This window comes from Sorex fumeus, unplaced genomic scaffold (genome assembly GCF_029834395.1).
Source record: "Sorex fumeus unplaced genomic scaffold, SorFum_2.1 ptg000005l, whole genome shotgun sequence".
In the NCBI taxonomy this organism is placed as follows: domain Eukaryota; kingdom Metazoa; phylum Chordata; class Mammalia; order Eulipotyphla; family Soricidae; genus Sorex; species Sorex fumeus.
In genome coordinates, this window is record NW_026606062.1 from 1590487 (window position 1) to 1613363 (window position 22877).

A 22877-nucleotide genomic window follows, 5' to 3' on the forward strand; every position below is an offset into this window, starting at 1 on the left:
TAGCCATGCTTCAACTGACAAAATGCATATTACCCGAAGCTAGGATATTTATTTATAACTTTGAGGAACTAGACTGTCTAGGAATAAGGATTTGTAGGTATGTTATAAATCTAACAAAAATAGTGCCTGTTGGTGAAATTCTCAACTGATATAAATATATCTTTTTGAGAGTTGAGTCTCCAGATATTTTAAAAGCCTAAGTTTACTATTTGAATTATTTCAGTTAGTAAATTAAAACCATTCCCTGGGATACATAGTTTTCTTTAATAGGGAAGAAATAGAAGTAGATGTTATGTGGGAGAGAATAAAAGAAATAAAATGATAATAGATACTACAACTTTAAATTCTGTGTTATCTGGAGTTCCTATGCCTTATTTTGGGAAAATTAGCATATTTCAAGTTTTCTAAACCATTAACTGAAAGACCAGAAGTGGAGGTTTCAGAGAAAACTGTTTATGATGTTGCAATAAACCAGCTACATTTTTTTTTTTGCAGAATGAAATGCTGATTGGATAGTGGTCAGAGATTATACCAGAGATTATGTTGGCATCCAGGAAATACAGATGTTGATTGCAATGAAATATGATCTCTAAGGAACCATCTCTTTTTAAAAGTCAAGGGAATCACATAATATTTAAAATCTGGGGTCCTGGAGTCTGACTACACTGTTTCAATTCCTTCAACAACCTAGAAATTATCTGAAGCAAAGCTCTTCATTTTAGTGTCCAGGATCACTTGATCACTTGATCACTTGACTTCTCATTACTCATCGATTTGCTCGAGCAGGCGACAGTAATGTCTCCATTCATCCCTGTTACGTGTTGGTGTAGCTCAATGGTGTCTGTTCGTTCTAGGAACACGAAGAGCCTCAAACTGATCGTTCAGGGTCTTGACAAAGAAGTCTGACCATCTTGTTGGAGGGCGGCCATGCGGTCTTTTGAGGTTCTGTGGAATCCAATCGGTGTTGGCTCTAGTCCAGCGGTCATCTCCATATTTCATTACGTGTCCAGCCCATCTGATTTTCAACACCTTGGTGAACGAGACAGCATCCTTGATTCTTGACCATCGACAGAGGTCAGAACTCCGGATTCTTTTTCTCTTATTTGAGTGAAATGTGATACTCCAAGCCTAGCTCTTTCAATTCCTCTTTGGGAGACTGGATAGCCTTCTTATCCTGTTTGCTTAGGACCCAGGTCTCTGAGGCGTTGTTAATGCTGGAACAACAGTGGAATCGAAGAGATGTGGAACCAGAGGCTCTTCGTCCTCTTAGCTATTTCTTTGACACTCTTGAAGGCGTTCCAAGCTGCTCTCTTCCTCCTGCACAACTCAGGTGCCAGGTCGTTCATCATGTTCACTTCTCCACCTAGGTACACATAACTGTTGCATTCAAAGATAGTCATTCAATTGAGAGCAAATGGAATGTCAGGAATGAGACTTTTTCTCATAAACATTGTCTTCATGAGATTCAGTTGTAGTCCGACCTTTCCACATTCTTGGTCGAAGTCGGCCAGCATTTGTGCCGCTTGGCTAATGTTTGGTGTTATTAGAAAAATGTCATCAGCAAAGCGGAGGTGGTGTAGTTGCCAACCATCTATCTTCACTCTCATTCCAGTCATTGCATGATGTTCTCAAGGGTGGCTCTGAAGAGTTTCGGTAAAATGGTATCACCCTGCTGAACCCCTCTCTTGACACCAATGATCACTTGTTCATAGAATGGTGAGATCCTGGTAGTGAATCCGTAATACAGCTCACAGAGAATCCTGATGTATTGAGTTTGAACACCCTGTTTGGCTAGGCTTTGGTGACTGCTTCAGTCTCATCAGAATCAAAGGCCTTCTTTATATCAATGAATGTTAAACAGCAGCAGCTTGAACTCCCAAGAAACCTCATTGAGCTTGGTTATCTTTCTGTGGATATGGTTGATTGTGCTGAAGGCATTAAAACCAGGAGCCCCACCCTACCCTGCCCTGTCTGTTTCCACCAACCACTGGCGACCCAGGGATTGGATTACGCACAGAAGACCCACCCTACTGCTACCAGATAAATACCTCACAGGCAGACTTCCATTACCTCCACTACCTCCACTACCCAGCCAGCCCCATGCTCCAGGATGCTTTCAGGACCGCGCTTTAATATCCATCTTCCAGAACTGTCACACCATATTTGATAGGGTTTAAATATGGTTTGAATCATGGGAACACCTACAAGGGTGATTAGAGACCACCCCAAAAGCCTCTATCCCTCTTGGAGAGCCTGGCAAGCTACCAAGAGTATTATACCTCACAGCAGAGCCCGGCAAGCTATCCGTTGTGTATTTGATATGCCAAAACCTGTAAGTTTTGGAATATTAAGAAATTGTTGATTTTCTCAATTTCTTAACAAAGAAATTCAGGGAGAATTAAAAACCTGATAATTCATAAGGAAAAATAAAAATTAAGTATTATTTAGAAGAATGCTTAGAGACTCCCGTTCAAATCTTTATTTTGCCATTTCCCATTTATACAATCTTAAACTTGAAACATAAAAAATTCTAAATGGTTTGGCTAAATGGAATTCTGCCACTTTTTCAGAATCTTTATAGCTAATCATATGTGTAGGCTTTATTTTGTTTTATTTTTATGTTAACGGTTTCCCTCAGATAAAGAAAAGGTACTTGAGTATTTGCAAAGTCTGTGCACAGCCCTCACTCAACAACAGGGTTAACTGCAGACACCATCCCTCTTGCATTCCTACTTTCTGCCACTTTGTGTGTCTTCATTTCTGACAACTAAGGGATAGAGAGTTATGATAAAACCATACAGAAGCAACTTCTTGGTCCACTGAATAATTGTGCTGACAACTGGAACATAACGTTTGGGCCAGGCCTCCCAAAGATGGGATGGCAGAGCGCCGGAAATGCTAAAATCCCCTTGATCAGTATGCCCAAGGCCCTTCTGCTTACTTAGCACAGAGCATGATGCGATTGGACTTGTAGTAACTATGATTCACCACTGGGAAAACTGTCATTCATTTTTTATTTTTTCCTACTGATGAAAGAGGTCAGCAATGTTAATTTCACAGGCCTATGCCTATCCTTGAATGACACTCTATAAAATATAATATTTTAATCATTATCAGCAAAGATTTCTTTGCTTTGAACATAATATTTTTTGTAATCTTTCCTTGTGATCTGTATTAAACTCATTCTCTTTGAATGCTAGGAAAAAAATATCAGCATCTAACCTTGACATTTTTGGTGGAACATCTATTTTGGAGAAAGATGCAATGGTGCGTTAAGGAGCATCTTAGATCATCATTTGTAAATGAGCATCCACTTACCTAGGAGATAACATAAGTCACCATCCTTAGAAAGGATGTAGAACATGTCAGGCCTTTCACAATCTTACCCAAATTCCCTTGTCGTCTTGACACCCAGTACAGCTGGTTTCTCCTTCTATAATTTCGCTAACTGGACTGTCTTATGTCATCTGATCTTGATGAACTTTAAACTCACCAAAACTTATCCTGCTAATCCCCATGCCTTGCATCAACCTTTCTTGGTCTCTGCAATAATATATCTCCTCAGAAAAGTCCAAACCAAACACCACTTCCTCTGACAGGTCTCATATTGTCCATGTTTTATTTTCATTGTCCTACAATTCTCCCTCAAAGCTTCCACACCCTTCTTCTCTGTGGTGACCATTCCTTCATGTATGTTGTCAAACTGATTGCCTCTCCCACTCAATGTTCATCTTCTTGAGTTGTGGAACCATAGCATGCACCTTGATATTCCCTAGCAACAATTTGGCACACACTGCAATCCACTGTTAGCAATCAAATATTTGTAGGAGATATAAGGAACTGAAAAGATGTAGTAGATATAAGGAATTGAAAAGCTTTATCAGATTCATGTTGGTCTACAGCAGACCTAAAAGGAATAGGGCCAAGCATTTATTAAATTTTTAATATGTGGTTGACATTATACTGGGTGCTTCACATCTAAAGCTAAAACTGCTTTGAAATATTAATCTTTATATTTTGCTTTGGAGACTGTCTTGCACTTGGCTCTTCCTATAGCTGCTTCCTTGGCCTCCACTAAACTTAAGGAGGTTTAAAATCATTCCAAATGGGAAGAGTGGAAGAAGAAAGATATTTTATAGTTAGACTCTCCCTCCAAAACGGACTTACTAGTGCCATAAGAGGAACTGCATCTAGAAAGCTAGAGTCTTTTTCCTATTAAAAAAGATTTGTTTCTAAGGAAGTAAAAGCTTTAAGGATACCCCAAAGGAATCCAGGTATTGAATTTATGTCATAATAGATTAGAAAAAAATAGAAGAAGACCCAGACTAGCTCAAAGTGAGAATGATGGGAAGGAAATGAACTATGACAGAGTCGAAAGTGGTAAGAGAATTGGAAGGGGCACAGCCGTATGTTGAAGTTAGTGTACTGGAATCTGAGGGGAAACACACACACACACACCCACACACAGTGTCAGAGCAGTGTTGTTGAACTCCATACCTGTCCAACGAGGGCCACATAGCTACATTCCTATGGTCATCAGTGCCTTGGAGGCATCAGGTGCCTTCTCTGTTTTGCCCGTGCTGTTATTTGCTTTCTTCTTTGCAATGTGATATTTTCATAAAATTTCAAAAGATCACCTCTTCGACCTCCAGTAGAAGTGATCCCAACTGGGACCTAGACTTTTCCAATCTTTCTATCCAAACTTTTTTCAGCACGAACATAATCAGTTTTTGAAGTCTTGGATATGGTTTTATCAATGAATCTTTGAAGTATAGAAAGACAGTGGTAGGAAGCCATGGAAAGTCCTGAGCACATGTGATTTGACTGGACAGAGTGGGAATCAGGTCCTTTACATATGAAGCACATAATTCAAATTTCACAATCATATGATGGAGAAACTACCATTAGATTGTGCATACAGGTAAATTGAAGCCCAAAAAGCTGCAACCATGCAGGGTTAGAATAAGACAACAAACATTAGCAGAGTCAACTCACTATCTGTGATGTGCATATTTATGTATGTGAATATGTGTGTCTGTATGTCATGCTAAAGGCTTTGTTTCCAAACTGTACACTTGAATCAAACAAACCAAATCACCAGAACCTCAGCTTTCTTCCCTTCTCTCTCTTTTCTTAATTACTTCCCTTTCACTCTCCTATTTTATAGGGTCACAGTTCACTGACAAGCCAAGGACAAGAATGTATTTAGAGCAACACTAATGATTTTGGCCACTCACTGGGAATCTGATCTTCTGGGCTCTTTTCCCAGCTCTCCTACCGTGTGATTTTAAACTTCACTGATTTCTGACTTATCCAACTGTAAAATAAGGTAATACATTCCTACCTCATGAGGAATGACAAAGAATACCGTTATATAGGGTTTATGATCCAGAGACAAAAGGTATAATCAGTGACAACTTCATTACATTGAAAATATTTTCAAACTCACTTTGTCATTTTCTTTCTTCAAGTGTCAGCCCTATCTCAGGGGTGAAGACATAAGAATATTCCTTCTTTGGAGATATACAAACTTTTTGAGATGCTTATAATTCTCATGTAAGTTGTTTTCTTTATCACTGTGAAAAAGCATACATTTTTATAAACTATGATGAGCTGACATTAAGAATAGAAATGTTGACACTAATAATTAGAGTATCTACAAATTAGCCACAGCCACAAAAGACACAAATTCCACACTCTAATCCCAAACAAACCATTGATCCTTAAGAAATCCTGTACCACATGATTTAATCTCCTAAGACCCAAATTGCACACTGATCAAGTACTGTGTCTGTTGTTTTTAGATTTGCTTGAGCTGATTTCTTGGCTTAAATAATAAATGAAAGAGTGAATTTTTAAAACTGTGTACACAAATTCAGATAGGGAACTTTTCTAGAAGGAAAGTGAATGAATGATGGCTTTGCCAACACACTGACTTCTGCATGCTCATGTTCAGTGACAAGTACCATATGAATGATTCCACTCTGTTGACTATGGACTTCATCAAAATGAACAGATTGTCAGGGCTGCAATCGACTGCTGAGCCCTTAGAGCTCACCATAGTGTCAGCAATGAGACTGAACATTGCAATGGTTTGTTCCTGAAAATGCACTGGGTTTGCCAGAAATTTCTATTGTGCAATTTTATAGCAAGTAAATGTGAACATTTAGAAATGCAGTTGCTTCTCATTTTGTCTTGGTTAAAGGTGATCGTAGGTTATGGATTAATATTTTTGAAATCACCTAGATTAGAGATGAAAGGATATTGGGGGAGTTTGTGACAGTGACTTCAGTCCTGGTGGTTATTATTAGGTTGTTCTCCTGTCACATATAAATATCAGTTTGTGTACCATGGATTCTACACATACAAGTTCATTAAATCCATTCCTTCCTTTTCAAATACACCAGCCTATTATAAATTCTAATATTATCACAGCATCGTAATTTGTCTCTTATTCTATTCTTTCTCCTGTTGAAAGCATCCTATGTGTGCAGCTAAGATTAAAATATACTTGATCTTAATAGTCAAGAGTTCCCAGTTTTCTATCATTTTAGGCAATGCATGTTTAAATACATGCATGGCTGCTGTCAATGGAAGGGGTAATAGCAGTTACCAGAGGAAAGTATCATTTAATATCTAGAATAGGTCTTTATAAAAATTTTTCTTTAAATGAATGAAAACTTGAGTCTCAAAACTTTTACATGGCCTTTGTACTCAATATAGTTCTTGGGCAAATTGATATTAACTGATGACTAAGATATTCACTGTATGTCTCTGGGCTAGCCTGCCAAGTTGGAGACCTACTGTGAGGATGGAGCCCAAAGGTTTGGGTTGTTACTGATGTCTATGTAACTCAGATACAAGATAAAATGTGAAAAACAAGTCCTAGATAATTATAATTCAGAAGATTCAAGACAGAATTGTTAGAGTTTTTCTTTTTTCTTGTGTTTTATGAAGTCTCTATATTTTGTATATTTTATGAAGTCTCTATATTTTGTATATTTTATAATCACTTAAGTGATTATATTTTTTGTAAATTTAACCCTTTTCATACTGTATGAAAATATATTTTTCCATTTGATAGGGTTAATTTTTTTACACTTGGATGCAAATTTCTTTCACTGTGTAATGTTTTCATGTGATGTACTCCAGTTTTTTTATTTCTAATAATTGGATATTTTAGTTAAAATTCATAGTTTATGTGTAGAATAAGACAAGTGTTCCAAATCAATTTCTGAAATAATCACAAATATAGGTACATACAGAGAATAAAACATCCCAGGAGAAAGATCCCAAAAGGTTTGTATAATTAAACTCCAATGGAATATGTTATATGCTATTTATAGAGTAAATAGCATAGTACATAGGTGGCACAAGAGCAGGAGAAAAGAAAGAATACACAAGACCAACTCCAGGTAGATTTACTTTAAGTTTAACTCTCCACTTACCTCAAATACTTTTGAAACATTCAACTAGATCTCTTTCAGATATGATTTCTGTGTATCTAGAATTTGTCACATTCGTATCCTTCATTCCAAATATTGAGCAAGTTGAATGTCCAGTTGTACTTCACTCCTGTTATGCTCCAGTTACTAGTTCTTCAGGTTATAGGAAGCTGAGAATGACTTTACACTCTATGAATATGTTAGAAAACAATAGTGTGGCCTGGGTTTTTCTTTCAAGCACTCTACATGTGGGTCATTTATATCAGAAGAAGTGACAGTGACTTTGAATGAGTACTGAAGCAATTCTAAACTGCTACTATAATTTAAGTCCCTCCCGACAATTACAAAGAGGTAGCAAAACTCTCTGCAAAAGAAAAAGTCTAGGGCTGGAGAGATGGCACAGCGGGTAGGACGTTTGCCTTGCACGCGGCAAACCCAGGTTTGATTCCCAGCATCCCATATGGTCCTCTGAGCACCGCCAGGAGTAACTCCTGAGTGCAGAGCCAGGAGTAAGCCCTGTGCATTGCCAGGTGTGACCCAAAAAGCAAAAAAAAAAAGTCTATAGGCTTGCTATTAAATCTGGTGTGCTTCCTTGAACATTGGTCTCACTTGCCTATCTCTTTGGAGATGTTTTTCTTATTTATTTTCACTCTGTAGAAACCCATGTTCTCTCTCAAACACGTATATCCTCCCTCTCTCTCCCCTCACATCTTTCTAAATAAGTTTCAATTAAAAACTTTCTTGCTTTACTGAATAAAAGGCTATAGACATGCAGAAAAGATAAACTCATTTCTAAACAAACTAAAGGATTTATTTTGTCTTTACCTTTGAGTTTTATAAAAAAGAAAGCAAAGAACTAGTGATAACTAGTTGATAACTAGTTGATCCTTGATAAAGGATATGAGTCCAACTAACTGAAGAATCACCTTTAAGTCTGAGTTTTTTCTAACTTTAATTTTTCTTAGATCTGGTCCATTAAGTCAAAGGTATTTAAGCAGTTGGAATGTTTCTCATCAGATAAACCATTAATACAGGCAGCTGAATCTTTTGGTTATGACACTTGCCTAGATGGTTTCAATGTTGTCTTCTAAAGCCTTCACAAAGAAGTAGAGCTCTTTAGCTTAGCTCTGTGTGCTAACCCTCCCATTGATGTAATCCAATTGTTGTATGTCTCCTGTCCTTTCTTTACCTGCTCTAGTGATGTATTGTAGTCCCATAGGCAGCCTATGTTTCTATTGTTTTGCCATTTGGACAAATAATCATGCGGGTCATCACACCAAGAAAACCCAAACCTTGGGCAACAGGGTATGACTGCATGTTGCAAATATACTTCTTAAATGCCCAGACAAATGAAGCTTCCCTCTAACTTCTAACTTGAGCCTCCATCTAATTGATGAGCCTGTGCTCATACCAAATGTTTTTGGTTTCAGACTGGGAATTTTTCTGATTCTCATAAATCTCCTGAAAGATATCATTAAAACAACCCTTCATATTTCTTCAGGATAGTGTTCTTGGTGCTCAGATACAAAGGCCAATTCTTTGAGAGAGCCATCTGAAAAGAACTGTGTGCAAATTCATGGATAGAAACATCTTGAGCACATGTTCCCATGGAAACACCACCACTAGTTTCAAAGTGATGCTCCAGATATGTCTTTGTGAGCCATCACTTTCTGTGAAGGTTAACTTTACAGGCCCAGGAACCACAAAATCAGTTGCTCTGTATTAAACCCAACAAGTCTAACAACCTATGAGGATGGAATTTACCCACTGGCTCACAGGTACCTATTTTTTTTTTTTTTGCAGTAATAACATCCCTTAAGAAAATACCACCCAGAACATTTTGAATGGTTTCATTTTGTCATTTTCACATTTGGTTCAATTTGGATTCCTCAATCCTCTCCTCATTCAGGTATGGTAGAAGCATACTGGTTGCTAGCATTGTGTTTCTTTGTAGCATCTGCAGCATCCGAGGTGACCTGATCTTTGGTGGCATTTTTATGAGTCTCTGTCCCTATATCATATCTATCTTTTCAGATCCAGTCTCACATAAAGAAAACATAAGCTTTTTTTTTTACAATTTTTATATATTTTATTTTCATAAAGCAGTTAATAATAGTTCATTGACGATTATACTCAAACACCCATCCCACTTTGCACCTTCACACCACCATAAGAAGAATGTGTGTGAAGGTGGTTGTATTTCATCCTGGAGCCATTTAAGCCCATATATAAAAGAATGCAAGCAAGTATGTTAAAATCAAACAAATGTGTGCTACTTTTGGTACATAAGTGGGCTAGAGTATAAGAGGTCCAATTCTGTGTTACTTTCTTCCAGGAGTTTTAGTTTATAGTCTCTGGATCTTGGCCATTGATGAAATTACATGACGCCGAGGGCAGTTTGTGGGTGTGACTGCCAAGCAACTGGAGAACTGGGGAACTGGGGTGGAGGCCCAGTCCCGATTCAAGTGGGCTTGGAGGTCTCAGTCATGAGTCCTGCATATCTGGGTTTTTCTGCTGGTTAGTACGTGGGTGAGGCTCGTCCAAGCATGTGGAGAGTGGCCTTGGGCACGGTGGCAGTTGGGTTCTGGAGGTTTTTGACTGTCGGGGTTCTGCTTGGGGTGGGGAGGGAAACTCAACCCATCCCCCTATGAGGTTCCTTGGTGAAGACAGCCTGGTGAGGGGTCAGGACATTTTGTCCCTAAGATTTTGTTTTACCAGTTACCACATGATTTGTGCCATTTTATCTCCTTGCATCTGCCATGGAATCACCATGGACTTTTTGAGACATTTTGACTTAACTTCACCAGTGCCACTATGGTAAGCATAGCTACTTCAGTTAATGACACTGTCTTTCCCCAAACTCAGAGGTCGGGCTGTTTATTTTTTGAATCTTAATTTAAAATTTTTCCTCTTTATTTTTGATTTGCAGGGAGAATGGTGGAGTCAAAGAGATGTGCCCAGAGCCAGAGGTTCTTTGTCCTCTTAGCTCTTTCTTCGATGCTCTTGGAGGTGTTTCATGTTGCTCTCTTCCTCCTACACAGCTCAAGTGCCAGGTCGTTCATCATGTTGAGTTCTCGACTGAGGTACATATAACTGCTGCATTTAGAGATGTTCCTTCCATTGAGAGAAAATGGAACATCAGGAACGAGTCCATTTTTCATGAACATTGTCTTGGTGAGATTCAGCTGCAGTCTGACCTTTCCACACTTACAGTTGAAGTCACTCAGCATTTTTGCTGCTTGGCTAATGTTTGGTGTTATTAGAACAATGTCATCAGTGAAGTGGAGATGTTTTTACCCACCATCCATTTTCACCCCTATTCCTTCCCCTTCCAGTGGTCGCATGACATTCTCAAGGGTGGCACAGAAGAGTTTCAGTGAAATGGTATCACCCTGCCAAACTTCGACTCCACCATTCTCCCTGTTCTAACATATGCGTCAGAGACCTGGGCCCTATGAAAAGAGGATAACAACGCTATTCAGGTCTCTCAAAGAGGAATCAAAAGAGCTATGCTTGGAGTATCATGCTACACTCAAGTGAGAGAAGGAATCCGGAGTTCCAACCTCCATCGATGATTGAGAATCAGGGATGCTGTCTCGTTTGCCAAAGCATTGAAAATCAGATGGACTGGACACGTAATGCGATTTGAAGACGATCACTGAACTAGAGCCATTACCGACTGCCTTCCATAAGATGTCAAAAGAACATCTGGCTGCCCACCTAAGAGATGGTCAGACTTCTTCGTCAAGACCCTAAACTATCGGTTTGAAGCTCTTTATGTTCCTGGAGCGAGCAGACGCCACTGGGCTACACTAGCACATGACAGGAATGAATGAAGATGTTACTGGAGCCCACTTGAGGAAATCGATGAGTAACAGGATGTCAAGTGATCAAGTGATCAAGTGATTTTTGATTTTGGATAATTATATATACTTTGTCTTCATAGTCCAGTCAAACAGGTCTCTGAAATAGATAACAAGGAACATATAACATGTAATTGGAAAGAAGATATGATTATAGATTTCTCTAAATTGGTCAGTAAGTTATTAGAGAAATGCAGATCAAAATAAGAAAGAGATATTGTCTCACACCTATGGGAAGAGCATTACATAGAAGACAAAGAATGCCAAGTGTTTGGAAGAATGCTGAAGAGAAAGGAAACTTTGTACATTATTGGTGACAATGTAACTTAATGCAGCCATTATGGATGGTAGTGTGGAGACTCCTCAAATTAAAAATTAAAATTACACATACTGAAATATCCTGCTCCTCACTGTTTATCAAAAGTACAGGGAGTATTAATTTTAGTATAAGGGACTTATTATTATTTTATATAAAATGGATTTAGTTCTAAGATGTGCGTTGGTTAGAACAGATATCTCACAAAGCTATACAATATTACTTTGCAGAGGGAAAATGGAAGCTTTAGTAAGGAGAAAGAACAGAATCTGAGCCCAATTAAATTCTCATGCATAGGACATGAATTTTAAAGAATCAATGTGTTTGTTATTAATCATCTGAAGAAGACAAGAAAAACTGTACATTTCTCATTAGTACCCAGTTACTCACCCTACACATATGTCAACATCACCAAGCCAAGTTAAAAGCATGGTATCCTAAATGAAGCCAAGAACCTCACAGAGAACATTCAAAAATAATCTGAGTCATAGAGTTGGTGTGTTGTCCTAACTCCTAGATTAATTCATCACTAAAGACATTTTTACTGTCTGTCATGTCATATTAATTTTTCTGTTGTAAATCTTGTGTTTAAGATGACTGTAGAAATATTTGTGTTGATTCTATTTTAATTAGCTCTTTATATTTGGGTGGGAGTGATGTTTATTCTGAGTTGTGCCTGTATGTCATACCTCTTAGTAGGCCAGGAGGTAAACACGTTCTCTCATACGGAAGCAGAACCTGTTGTATATGGAAAATGCCTGTGGAAGTGACCTAGGAATCACTCTGAGTGCCCTTCCTCTCAGCATTTTCTCAAATACACAGGTTCACACTCAGATATTTGAATGAACAATGGGATTTACTAACAATACAGAGTTCAGCACAAATGCAGATAAGAAACTGAGAGGAACAATTTAGGAAATGAACCAACAAAATGAAAAAAACTGAAAAAAAAACCCAGGAAAACCAAATCAATAAAATCCATGAAAGGTGTTTATCACTCTATCATAACTTGTCTTCAGATTCTTCTATATGTATGTTTCAAAATGGAGTAGTGGAATGATCTGGGAAGACTTCCCTCTCTCATTCTCTCTCTTTCTCTCTCTTTCTCTTTTTTTCTCTCTGATTCTACATACTGTGTTAAAAAAAAGAACTTAATAATTTAAGAAAATTCTAAGAGAATAATTTGAATGAAATAAAGACAATATGGACATAAAATGAATAATGAGTATGATAGTGCAATAGTACGTTTGCCTTGTAAGGATAGAAGCCTGAGTAAGCTTTGGGTATCGTGAACTGATGTCCCAAGATAAATAAATAAATAACAAGGAAGTTAGTTAATATTCCAATTCTGACCAGTTATGAGAAAGATGAAACCTTCCTATCTATAGAAAATTGAGAGCAGGAGGCTGAGTAATTGAGCATCATTGGGTGTGACACACACACACACACGCGCACACACACACACACACACACAAGACAAAAAAAAAAAAGAAAAAAGAAAAGAAAACTGAGATTATCCTTAGAGTTATCCACAACATTTGGATTAGAAAAGAAAGTTAATTTTCACTGCTATTTATTTTGGTTTAGTTTTTTCCTGTCTTTAAATCCTATATGTTTTTTGGAGCTTTGTACTTGTTGAAATTATTTATTAATCAACTGGATGTGAATTCCTGCCACAGGTGGTATTAAATGTGAAGCAGAATGTAAGAGAAGTTAATGCTCCTTGTACACTGCAGCAGAAGTTTTCAAAAGTATGCAGAAGCTCAGAGATAATAAACACGATTTCATGGTATACTCAGTAAAGAAAAATTTACACTAATAATACACTATTTTCCTTTGTATAATACATTAGCAATAGTTAACTCAGTTAGCTAGTGAATATTGTATATTCTTCAGATCACTGGGTATAATGGCAAGTGTAATTTTGAGACTTTCAAATGAAATTATGTCATATTTCTAAGAGACAAAATAGTTATTTTAACCACTTAAATGTTTGCAGCAAATTATGACAAGTATATCCTCTTTGTTTAGTGAACACCACATATAAATTAGTTTTGATGACAGAGAAATGCCTTTGCCTTTTGTTTTCTATACTTTTATAGCAGTGTTTTTCAAGAGTACTATGTCAGTAGTGATAGAATATCCTATTGGAATTTAAATTTAGTTCAAACATTCATCACTGAATTCAAAACAGTGTTCTTTAAATGAAGACTTTAATTATCAGGTGAGAATATTTACAGCATTGATGTCAGAGGAGGTTTAGTCCCTTTACTGAAACCAAACAGAAGTTTGTTAGTGACCTGACCAAGCACATCAAATCTTTCTAGAAAGTGCAAAATAACTTTCAAATGAAAGCTTTCCTTTCCAAACAAGACCCACCCCCTCAACTCTCATTACATAATACAACCAGAAAATAATTGATAAAAAAAATTGTATGATTATCTCAATATCAGAGAACAGTGATTATAGAGTATTTTCAATGAAACAATATTGGATGACAATTTTTCTGTAGTTTAACTTGTGTTGTCTAAATTAAATAATTAGAAGGACATGACAATGAAATGCTGAAAGATCACGCACAAAACCCTTCCGCCTTTCCAATTTCAAAGCTGGAATTACACATATTAAATAATCATTAATGTGTTGGACATGGTGTGAAGAAAACTATGTTGGGGGAAAGTTTGGTAACCTAATTCTGGCCCTTCAACTTTATGCAATGCTCCTTTGGCTAGAACAGTCTTATTTCTTCCTAATCTGTTTGTTTATTTCTTTTGAGACAAATCCCAGCCGTGCTCAGGGTTTGCTCATAGCTCTGTTCTCAGGAATCACTCATGGCTGTGCTTGGGGGACCATATGCAGTGCTGGGAATAGAACTTTTGTTGGCCATGCAGGGAAAACACCTCACCCACTGTAGTATTGCTCCGATCATGACTCCAGCAGTTTTAAAATGTCACCAAATTTTGATCTTACTCCTTCTGAGAAGCAACATTTATGTCTCCACGTTGTCTTAGATCTGGACTTTGTGATTTCAATTTGTACCACAGTTGAGATTGGATGAGAAAAACTCCAGAAACTTCTGGTGAATTCATTGGCAGTCATGGAAGAGGTTAGACTACCTGAAATGATTCAAGTGAGAACCCAGGCAAGGCTCATGGGTAATAGCCAACACTCACTGCTCACAAAGCACCATCTCAGTTGTCCCACAGATGAACTCCAGCTACTGCCTAATTACAACATTATGAAGTTCTCCATGCAAGAGCTGACTGTCATATCCATACCAAAATTATTGAGTCTCCCCACATCCATGCCAGCACTGGTTATTCTTGTTCTTTTGGACGTGTGCCAATTTTTGTGATATCTCATTGTGATATCTCATTGTTGTTCTGATTTGCATCTCCCTGATTATTAACAATGTAGAGCATTTTTATGTGCCTTTTGCCTTTTGTATTTCTTTGAGGGAATTTTTGTTTATTTTCTCTCCCCATTTTTTAACTTTTCTTTTTTGTCATATCTAGCGATGTTCAGGAGTTTCTCTGGCTTTGCACTCAGGGATCTCTCCTGGCAATGCTCAGGGAACCACATGGTATGCCGGGGAAAGAACCTGAATCAGCCACATGCAAGGCAAATGCCCTACCTGCTGTGCTATCACTCCAGCACCCTCTCCCCATTTCTTGATAGGGTTGGATTTTTTTTTTAATCTTGTGAAGTTTTACTAGTGCCTTGTATATCTTGAATATTAACCCCTTATCTGATAGGTATCGGATAAATAAATTTTACCATTCCATTCACAATCTCTGCATTTGGTCACTGTTTCTTTTGAGGTGAAGAAGCTTCTTAGTTTAATGTAGTCCCATTTGTTTACAAGCACTGTAGCACTGTCCTCTCGTTGTTCATCGATTGCTCTAGCGGGCCCAGAAACATCTCCATAGTGAGACTTGTTGTTACTGTGTTTGGCATATTAAATACATCACGGGTAGCTTGCCAGGCTTTGCCGTGCGGGCGAGATACTCTCGGTAGCTTGCCGGGCTCTCCGAGAGGGGCGGAGGAACCGAACCTGGGTCAACCAGGTGGCCATATGCAAGGCAAATGCCCAACCGCTGTGCTATAGCTCTGAAAAAAATACTCATGCATTTTGCTGCTCTGAGGGTGAGTCTGGAGAGGCCACTGTGGAGAGAAATGAGTCAGACAGGGAGATGGATAGGAACCCAGGAGGGCTGTTTTTAAAGGAGCAAGAAATGTAGAAGAGGACCAAGGAAAAGGACCAAGGAAAACCAACAAGTGGTGCTGAGGAAACTGGGCAGCTACATGCAAGAAAATAAACCCAGCTCTCTCTCTAACACCAGCAACAAAAGTCAGGTTAAAATGGATGAAAGTCCTCAATATCAGACCTGAATCCACAAGGCTCATGGAGGAAAATGTAGGCGGAACCCTTCATGACTTTGAAGCTAAAAGCATCTTCAAAGATGAAACACCATGAGTAAGCAAGTGGAAGCAAAGACAAACAAATGAAGACATAATCTTAAAAACCCTCTTTCTGAAATTCAGTGGAAGGTCTGAAGGCAGTGGAAGATTATGAAATAGGATCCATGCACTGAGTGTGGCAAGTGACTGTGATATTTGGAGAAAGCCAACCTGGGTTTAGACGGGGCAATTGCAGCATGAGGCTGAGGCCTCACAATCAATGGACATGGGGCTCTGTGGCCACACCTGGTGCCTTTGCTGATGGCGTGAAATCTTTCATGTCCACTACGCTTAGCTTATCCTCAGTCCATGTGTTCATCCCTGTCCCAGCCCTCTGAACTAGATGCCATTCTGAGATGGTAGGAGAGTAATAAGCATAGTCTTTGATGACAGCCAATTTGAGGGGCGAAACACCCAAGGAACTTGTTTGAATATTGCATGGCTACAGAGGGTGAGAGAGCCATTTCCCTTTTCAATCGGATACGGTGGCTTCTAGAGAAATGATCAGTGAATTACACTGACTATAGCACTACGCTGTAGCACTGTCCTCCTGTTATTCATAGATTTGCTCAAGTGGGCACCAATAACGTCTCCATTGTGAGACTTGTTACTGTTCGTGTTTTTTGGCATATCGAGTATGCCACAGGGAGCTTGCCAGGCTCTGCTGTGTGGGTGGGATACTCTTGGCTCTCCGAGAGGGACGGATGAATCGAACTCAGATGGGCGGCATGCAAGGCAAATGCCCTACCCACTGTGCTCTAGTAACAACCACTGATAATTTTATTGTCTCTGTATTTCTTTTAGAATGCCAAAAATCGGAGTCATAGAGTAAAATAGTTTCCCAGATTAACTTTTTTCACCTAGAATAAGCTTTCGCTATATCTTTTCATGGCTGGATATCTCATCTCTGTTCAGCTTGGAATGATGTTTCATGACTTGAATGTATTTGTTTATTCATTGATCTGTGACAAGGGTATTTTGGGTGTTTCTGAGTTTTGAAAAATCTGAATAAAGTTGTTAAAATGAATATTTTCTGTGGGGATATTCTTTGAAATATTTTTTTGCTTTGTTCTTAGTCTTTTTTTATTTTTTAATTTTTATTAGTGAAACACCATGAGGTACAGTTGTAGATTTGCAAATTTTTGTGCTTGGGTTTTGATTATACAATGATCAAGTACCCATCCCTCCACCAGTGCCTATTTTCTACTACCATGGATCCCAGTATCCCTCCCACACCCATCCTCCCATCCCACCCGGCTTCTGTGGCAGGGTATTCCCTTTTGTTATCTCTCTCCTTTTGGGTGTTGTGGTCTGCAAAAGAGGCATTGAGTGGCAATCATGTTCAGTCCATAGTCTACTTTCAACATGTATCTCCTCTCCTGGGAGGATCCTCCAAACATCCTTTATTTGGTGCTTCCTTCTCTATCTGAGCTGCCCTTACCCCTACAGTGTCCGACTGGCCTCTAAGCCATAGAGTAATCCTCCTGGTACTGATATTGGCTATTCTTGGGTATTAATCTCCTATTTTGTTACTTTATGTCCCCCAGATGAATGCAATCTTTCTATGTCTATCCCTCTCTTTCTGACTCATTTCGCTTAGCATGATGCTTTCCATGTGGTACCACTTGTATGTAAAATTCATGACTTCCTCTTTTCTAACAGCTACATAGTACTCCATTGTGTAGATGTACCAAAGTTTCTTTAACCAGTCATCTGATCTTGTGCACTCAGGTTTTTTCCAGACTCTGGCTATTGTAAAGAGTGCTGCAATGAACAAACAAGTGCAGATGTCACTTCGACTATACATTTTTTAGGGGTAAATAAGAACATGAATGTTGATCATATAGTAAGAGCAATAGCACAGCGGTAGGGCGTTTGCCTTGCACGCAGCCAGCCCAGCTGAGCCGGGATAGATTGCCCCTCTGGAGAGCCAAGCAAGCTACCAAGAGTATCTCTCCTGCACAGCAAAGCCTAGCAAGCTCCCCGTGGTGTGTTCGATATGCCAAACACAGTAACAACAAAGTCTCACAATGGAGATGTTACTGGGTCCACTCGAGAAAATCGATGAACAACAGGAGGACAGTGACAGTGACATGGTAAGAGCATAACTTTATTGCATAAGTGTTTGTCGAACTGTCTTACAAAAGATTACCAGGAACAATACATGAGAGTTCATGTTGCTTCACATCCTTACCAGCATTTGACATTGTCAGGACTTCAGATTTTGGTCACTTTTTATAGTAACTACTGATATTGAGAGGCCAGAGACACATGGTTGTGCTTAAAGGGCCATGCTTCTAAAGTGTGGGATTGAATGAATATATGGATTGCTAAGCATATGCTCTACCACTTGTGTTATCTTTCTTATTCTCAGATTTTTGCCATTTTAATTAGTATGTAATGTCATGTATTGTTGGAATTTGCATTTCCCTCATGACAATGATGTGAAGCATCTTTTCATATGCTAATTTTCCATTTGTATTCTTTTATTGTGAGTACCTGTTGATGTCTGTGACCCATTTTTAAAACCTTTGGTTTTCTCTATTAATGTTGAGTTTTTAAAGTTTTTGTATAGCTAAAATAATAATTTTTCATCATGTCTGTATTGTCCAAAAATATTTTGTTAGTCTCAGGCTTTTCTGCTCATTCTCTTGATCTTGTCTTTCATAGAGCAGAAGTTTTTAATTTTAATGAAGCCCTGCTTATCAATTATTTATTTTGTAGATCACCTTTGGTATATCATCTAAAAAAATGCACCACCAAACTCAAGGTCATTTAAACATGCTCAAATGTTACCTTTTAGGAATTTTATACTGTCATGCTTTGCTCTTAAATCTGTGATCCATTTTGAGTTAATTTTGTTAAAAGGTATGTCAGTGTCTAGATTCATATATATCTGTATATGAATGTTCAAATTTGTGGACATCTAGGTCAGTTTTTTAAAAGTTAAACAATGGCAGAATATAGTAGCAGGGATTTGTTGTTCCATCAATAAATTATTTAGCTTCTCATTGCCTCAATTCACTTATCTGCAAAACCAATGTGTTCACTGAACATTTGGTTTCCCAAAGGGAGTGAGAAAATCAAATGAAGCAAACTACATGAAAACTTTTGTGAAATTCCAGCCCCTTTATTATAAGTGCACAAATAATGGAGAATTCATGAAAACAATAGCTATATCTTACTTACACTTGAGCCTCTGTTATCCAGAATTATTCTTCTCATTAGTGTTTTGTAAACAAGTGTTTTAAACTATTTGATGTAATTTTTATTGACTCTTATAAAGCAAATAGTCTTTTTAAAAATGTGGAAAGCATCAAATATTTAAAAATCAAACTCTAAGTGGTTAAAGAATATACATAACATTTCAGTATTTCAGTATCTGTATTGCACACCATAATGCCAAAAAGAGAGGGAGAGAGAGACACAGAGAGAGAGAGAGAGAACAAGAGAGAGAGAAAGAGAGGAAAAGGGCCTGCAATAGAAGTGGAGGGAGGTAAGAGACAAAAGCTAGAGACATTGGTGGTGGGAAATGTACACTGGTGATCAGAAGGCTATTGGGACATTGTATGACTGAAACCCAATCATTAAACAACCATGTAACTATATTTCATTGTGGTTCAACTAGAAATAAATAATTTTATTTTTATAAACCCAAAGGTACACTTGTTAACATGCACGGATGCACATTTAATACCTGTCCTTTAGCACATTCTTTCCTCTTTGTATTGGACTTTTTTCACATGTGGAAGATTGGGAAGATAGAATGGTTGGGAAAGTACTGAGAACCCCCGTTTGGTGGAACAGGCATGCAGTGGAAAATGGAAAACCAAGGAGATAGCCATTATCACACTGCCCTTTCTCACACATGAAGCAAATTTCCAGGGCAGTTTGGGGAAAGCATATAAACCGATTCCTTGCCTGGCTATCCTACAAAACATAACTACTCCTATGGAGCTGATCAGAAAATGTTGCTGGACTGAAGTTCCTACTTTCTTCCCAAGCTAAAGTCTGCCACCACTTCTGCCCAAGACCCCAGAGTTTTACCACCATGGGAAGAGAATAATATGTTGTGTTTAGAAAAGCTACAATTAGACCTAATTAGACATGGCACAATACTCAAATTGGAAAAGAAAAGCCAAAAACCTTGATACCCCACTCCTATCCTCCTAGGAACTAAACTAGAAGTAAGAATCATAAGAAAATGTGGCCTATAGAGGAATGAAGAGAGACATCAGATCATTGCTATGGATGTGTAGGATCTGCTGGAGTCCAGGGATGAAGGAAGAACACTGAGAAAACTGTTAGGAAGAGTCAAAAAAATATGGAGCCGGAACAATAGTACAGCAGGGAGGGCGTTTGCCTTGCATGTTGCTGACCTGAGTTCAATCCCCGGCATCCCATATGGTCCCCCAAGTACTACCAGGAGTAATTCCTAAGCATTGCTGGGTGTAACCTGAGAAAAAAAATCTGTAGAAAATAGAAAATATGAAGTGAAAGTAGCCCAGAAATGGGGGAATTGAGTTTCTAAACATAGATAAAACAACAGAAGTCACACTCATAGCTCAATTAGCGAATAAATAGACTCAGTTTCTATACTAACTTCCTCATAGAAGCTGAGGTATATGCGCTTCTAGACCTGAATATTATTCCTCTCAGCCTATCCTGATGTTTTTTACCCTTTTCCGCACAAAGAATGATTTGAGCAGCCACAACAGCAAAAATCAAAACTACATTTGCTGCTATCACACATCTAGGATCACAATATCATGGTCATCCTGTTGTTCATTGATTTACTTGAGAAGGCACCAGTAACGTCTCCTTCATCCTAGCCCTGAGATTTTATAAAGTGCCATATTCAAGGCTCTTTCAGGGTCAGGATAATGAGACACATCATTGTTACTGGTTTTTGGCATATTGAGTACGCCACTGGGAGTTTGCCAGACTCTGCCATGCAGGCTACTTTTGGTAGCCTATCGGGTTCTCCAGAGTATGAGCTAGATAATAAGATGTCACGCAGCCACGAATGTGGCTGTATGCTTCCAGGAGCTGGGTTTTATAGTCTCTGGGTCTTGGCTGTTGATGGGATTACATGGCGCCAGGGGCAGTTGGTGGGTGTGATGCCTACCTACTGGAAGATGGGGGATCTGGGTGGAGGAGGCCCAGTTCCAATATGAGCAGATTTGAAGATCTCAGCCCCGGGATCCTCGTGCCTGGGTTCCTCTGCCGGTTCCTTCATGCATGAGGCTTGTCCGAACGTGTGAAGAATGGTTTCAGCATGGTTGTGGCTGGTTCCTAGGATAATGACTAAAATAAAGAAAAAAAGACCAAGTCCAAATGAAAAATCAGAGCAACTGAAACCCTCATGCAATGCTGACAGGAAAATATATACTAAACTGTTACCCCGAAACTGACCAACTCCTGAGTGGGTTGTTGAGATATTGGATATTAAAGGAGCATACAAAACTCCAGATGCTGATAAAGTTGTTACTTAAGAGCTCTAAGGAGGTGGTTTTGGGTTCTCCGTGTCCATGTCTAGCCCTCATTATATGGTGGTTTTGTCTTTCAAAATCCCTGAGGCCTCTGCTGCATTCTCAAGGGTCCATTGATCAACCTTCTGTCTGTTACTGATTCTCTGTGCTCTGCCTGGCCTTGCTGATGCCTACTGATCTTGGTCCTTTGGTAATTTGCTTTTGCTTTTTTGGGTCACACCCAACGATGCTCAAGATTTACTCCTGGCTCTGCACTCAGGAATTAGTCCTGTCAGTGCCTGGGAGGTCAGATGAGATGCCAGGGATAAAATTCAGGTCAGAGTGTGCAAGGCAAACACCCTACCCCCTGTATTATTGCTCCAGCCCCCTTTTGGCTCTTTTTGATTCTCTGGCATGAGTGAGAGCTAATGTTTTTTTCTGCGGTTTTCCTAGGCACAGGTGAGGCAGGTCAAACTGAGGTTGCCCTCCCTTCAGGCATAGGGTCAAAGCAGAAGTTGCCTGACTTGATAAGGTCCTTTTAAGTGTTTTCATCCATGTCCTGTGGCCACTTCCATGATCTGTCAGCTGGCTGCTTCAAGTAGGCAAGATTTAAAAGAATCATTTAACTAAATTACCAGTCTCCTTCTTCAACTTCCACTGTAACATAGTCACTTTGGAAAAGGTCTGGGGGGCTTTTAGGAAGTTGAAACTCTCCTTACCACCTCACCCAGCAATCCCAGATTGAGCTAAAGGATAGGACGTGTCTGGCTAATACATGACGGTAACTTCAGAAACCTTATTTCAAATAACCTCAAACTGCTGCCCATCAACTGGCGAATAAACAATTGAGAATCATTCATGGAGAACAATAAATAAACTCCTGCTCTGTGGACCCGCTCAAGACTCATACTTCATAAAGATGTTTATATAGCAATCTAGAAAAGTGAAAACTGTGTGGATAGAAACAAAGTGACTAACCCATTTCCTGTACTGACATTAGGCATTAAGGTGTGTGAATTAAATACAGAGGACCTGAGAAAATTGTGGATAGTAATGGTAGTCTGTGTTTTGATTGATAGTAGTTATTAATACTAGGATATATTTGTCAAAGCAAATGCCACCTTAAAAGGAATATATTTGTTTTATTTTATGTATATTTTACCATGAAAAGCCTGAACTAAAAAAAATGCATCAAAGATGCATTTAGCGTCTTTGAATGAAGATAACGAAGAATCATGCTACAAATCCTGTTTGAGATCTATTTACTGTCGAGGTATTCAGGATGTATTATTTATAGTCTTTCCCCTTGGGGTTTGTGGTT

At 38.7% G+C, this 22877-nt stretch overlaps 1 pseudogene; it reads right to left on the bottom strand.

The window, feature by feature from the left end:
- Positions 1-8373: 8373 nt before the first annotated feature.
- On the bottom strand, positions 8374-10233 carry LOC130030146 (isocitrate dehydrogenase [NADP] cytoplasmic-like; annotated as a pseudogene).
- Between the last annotated feature and the right edge of the window lie 12644 nt (positions 10234-22877).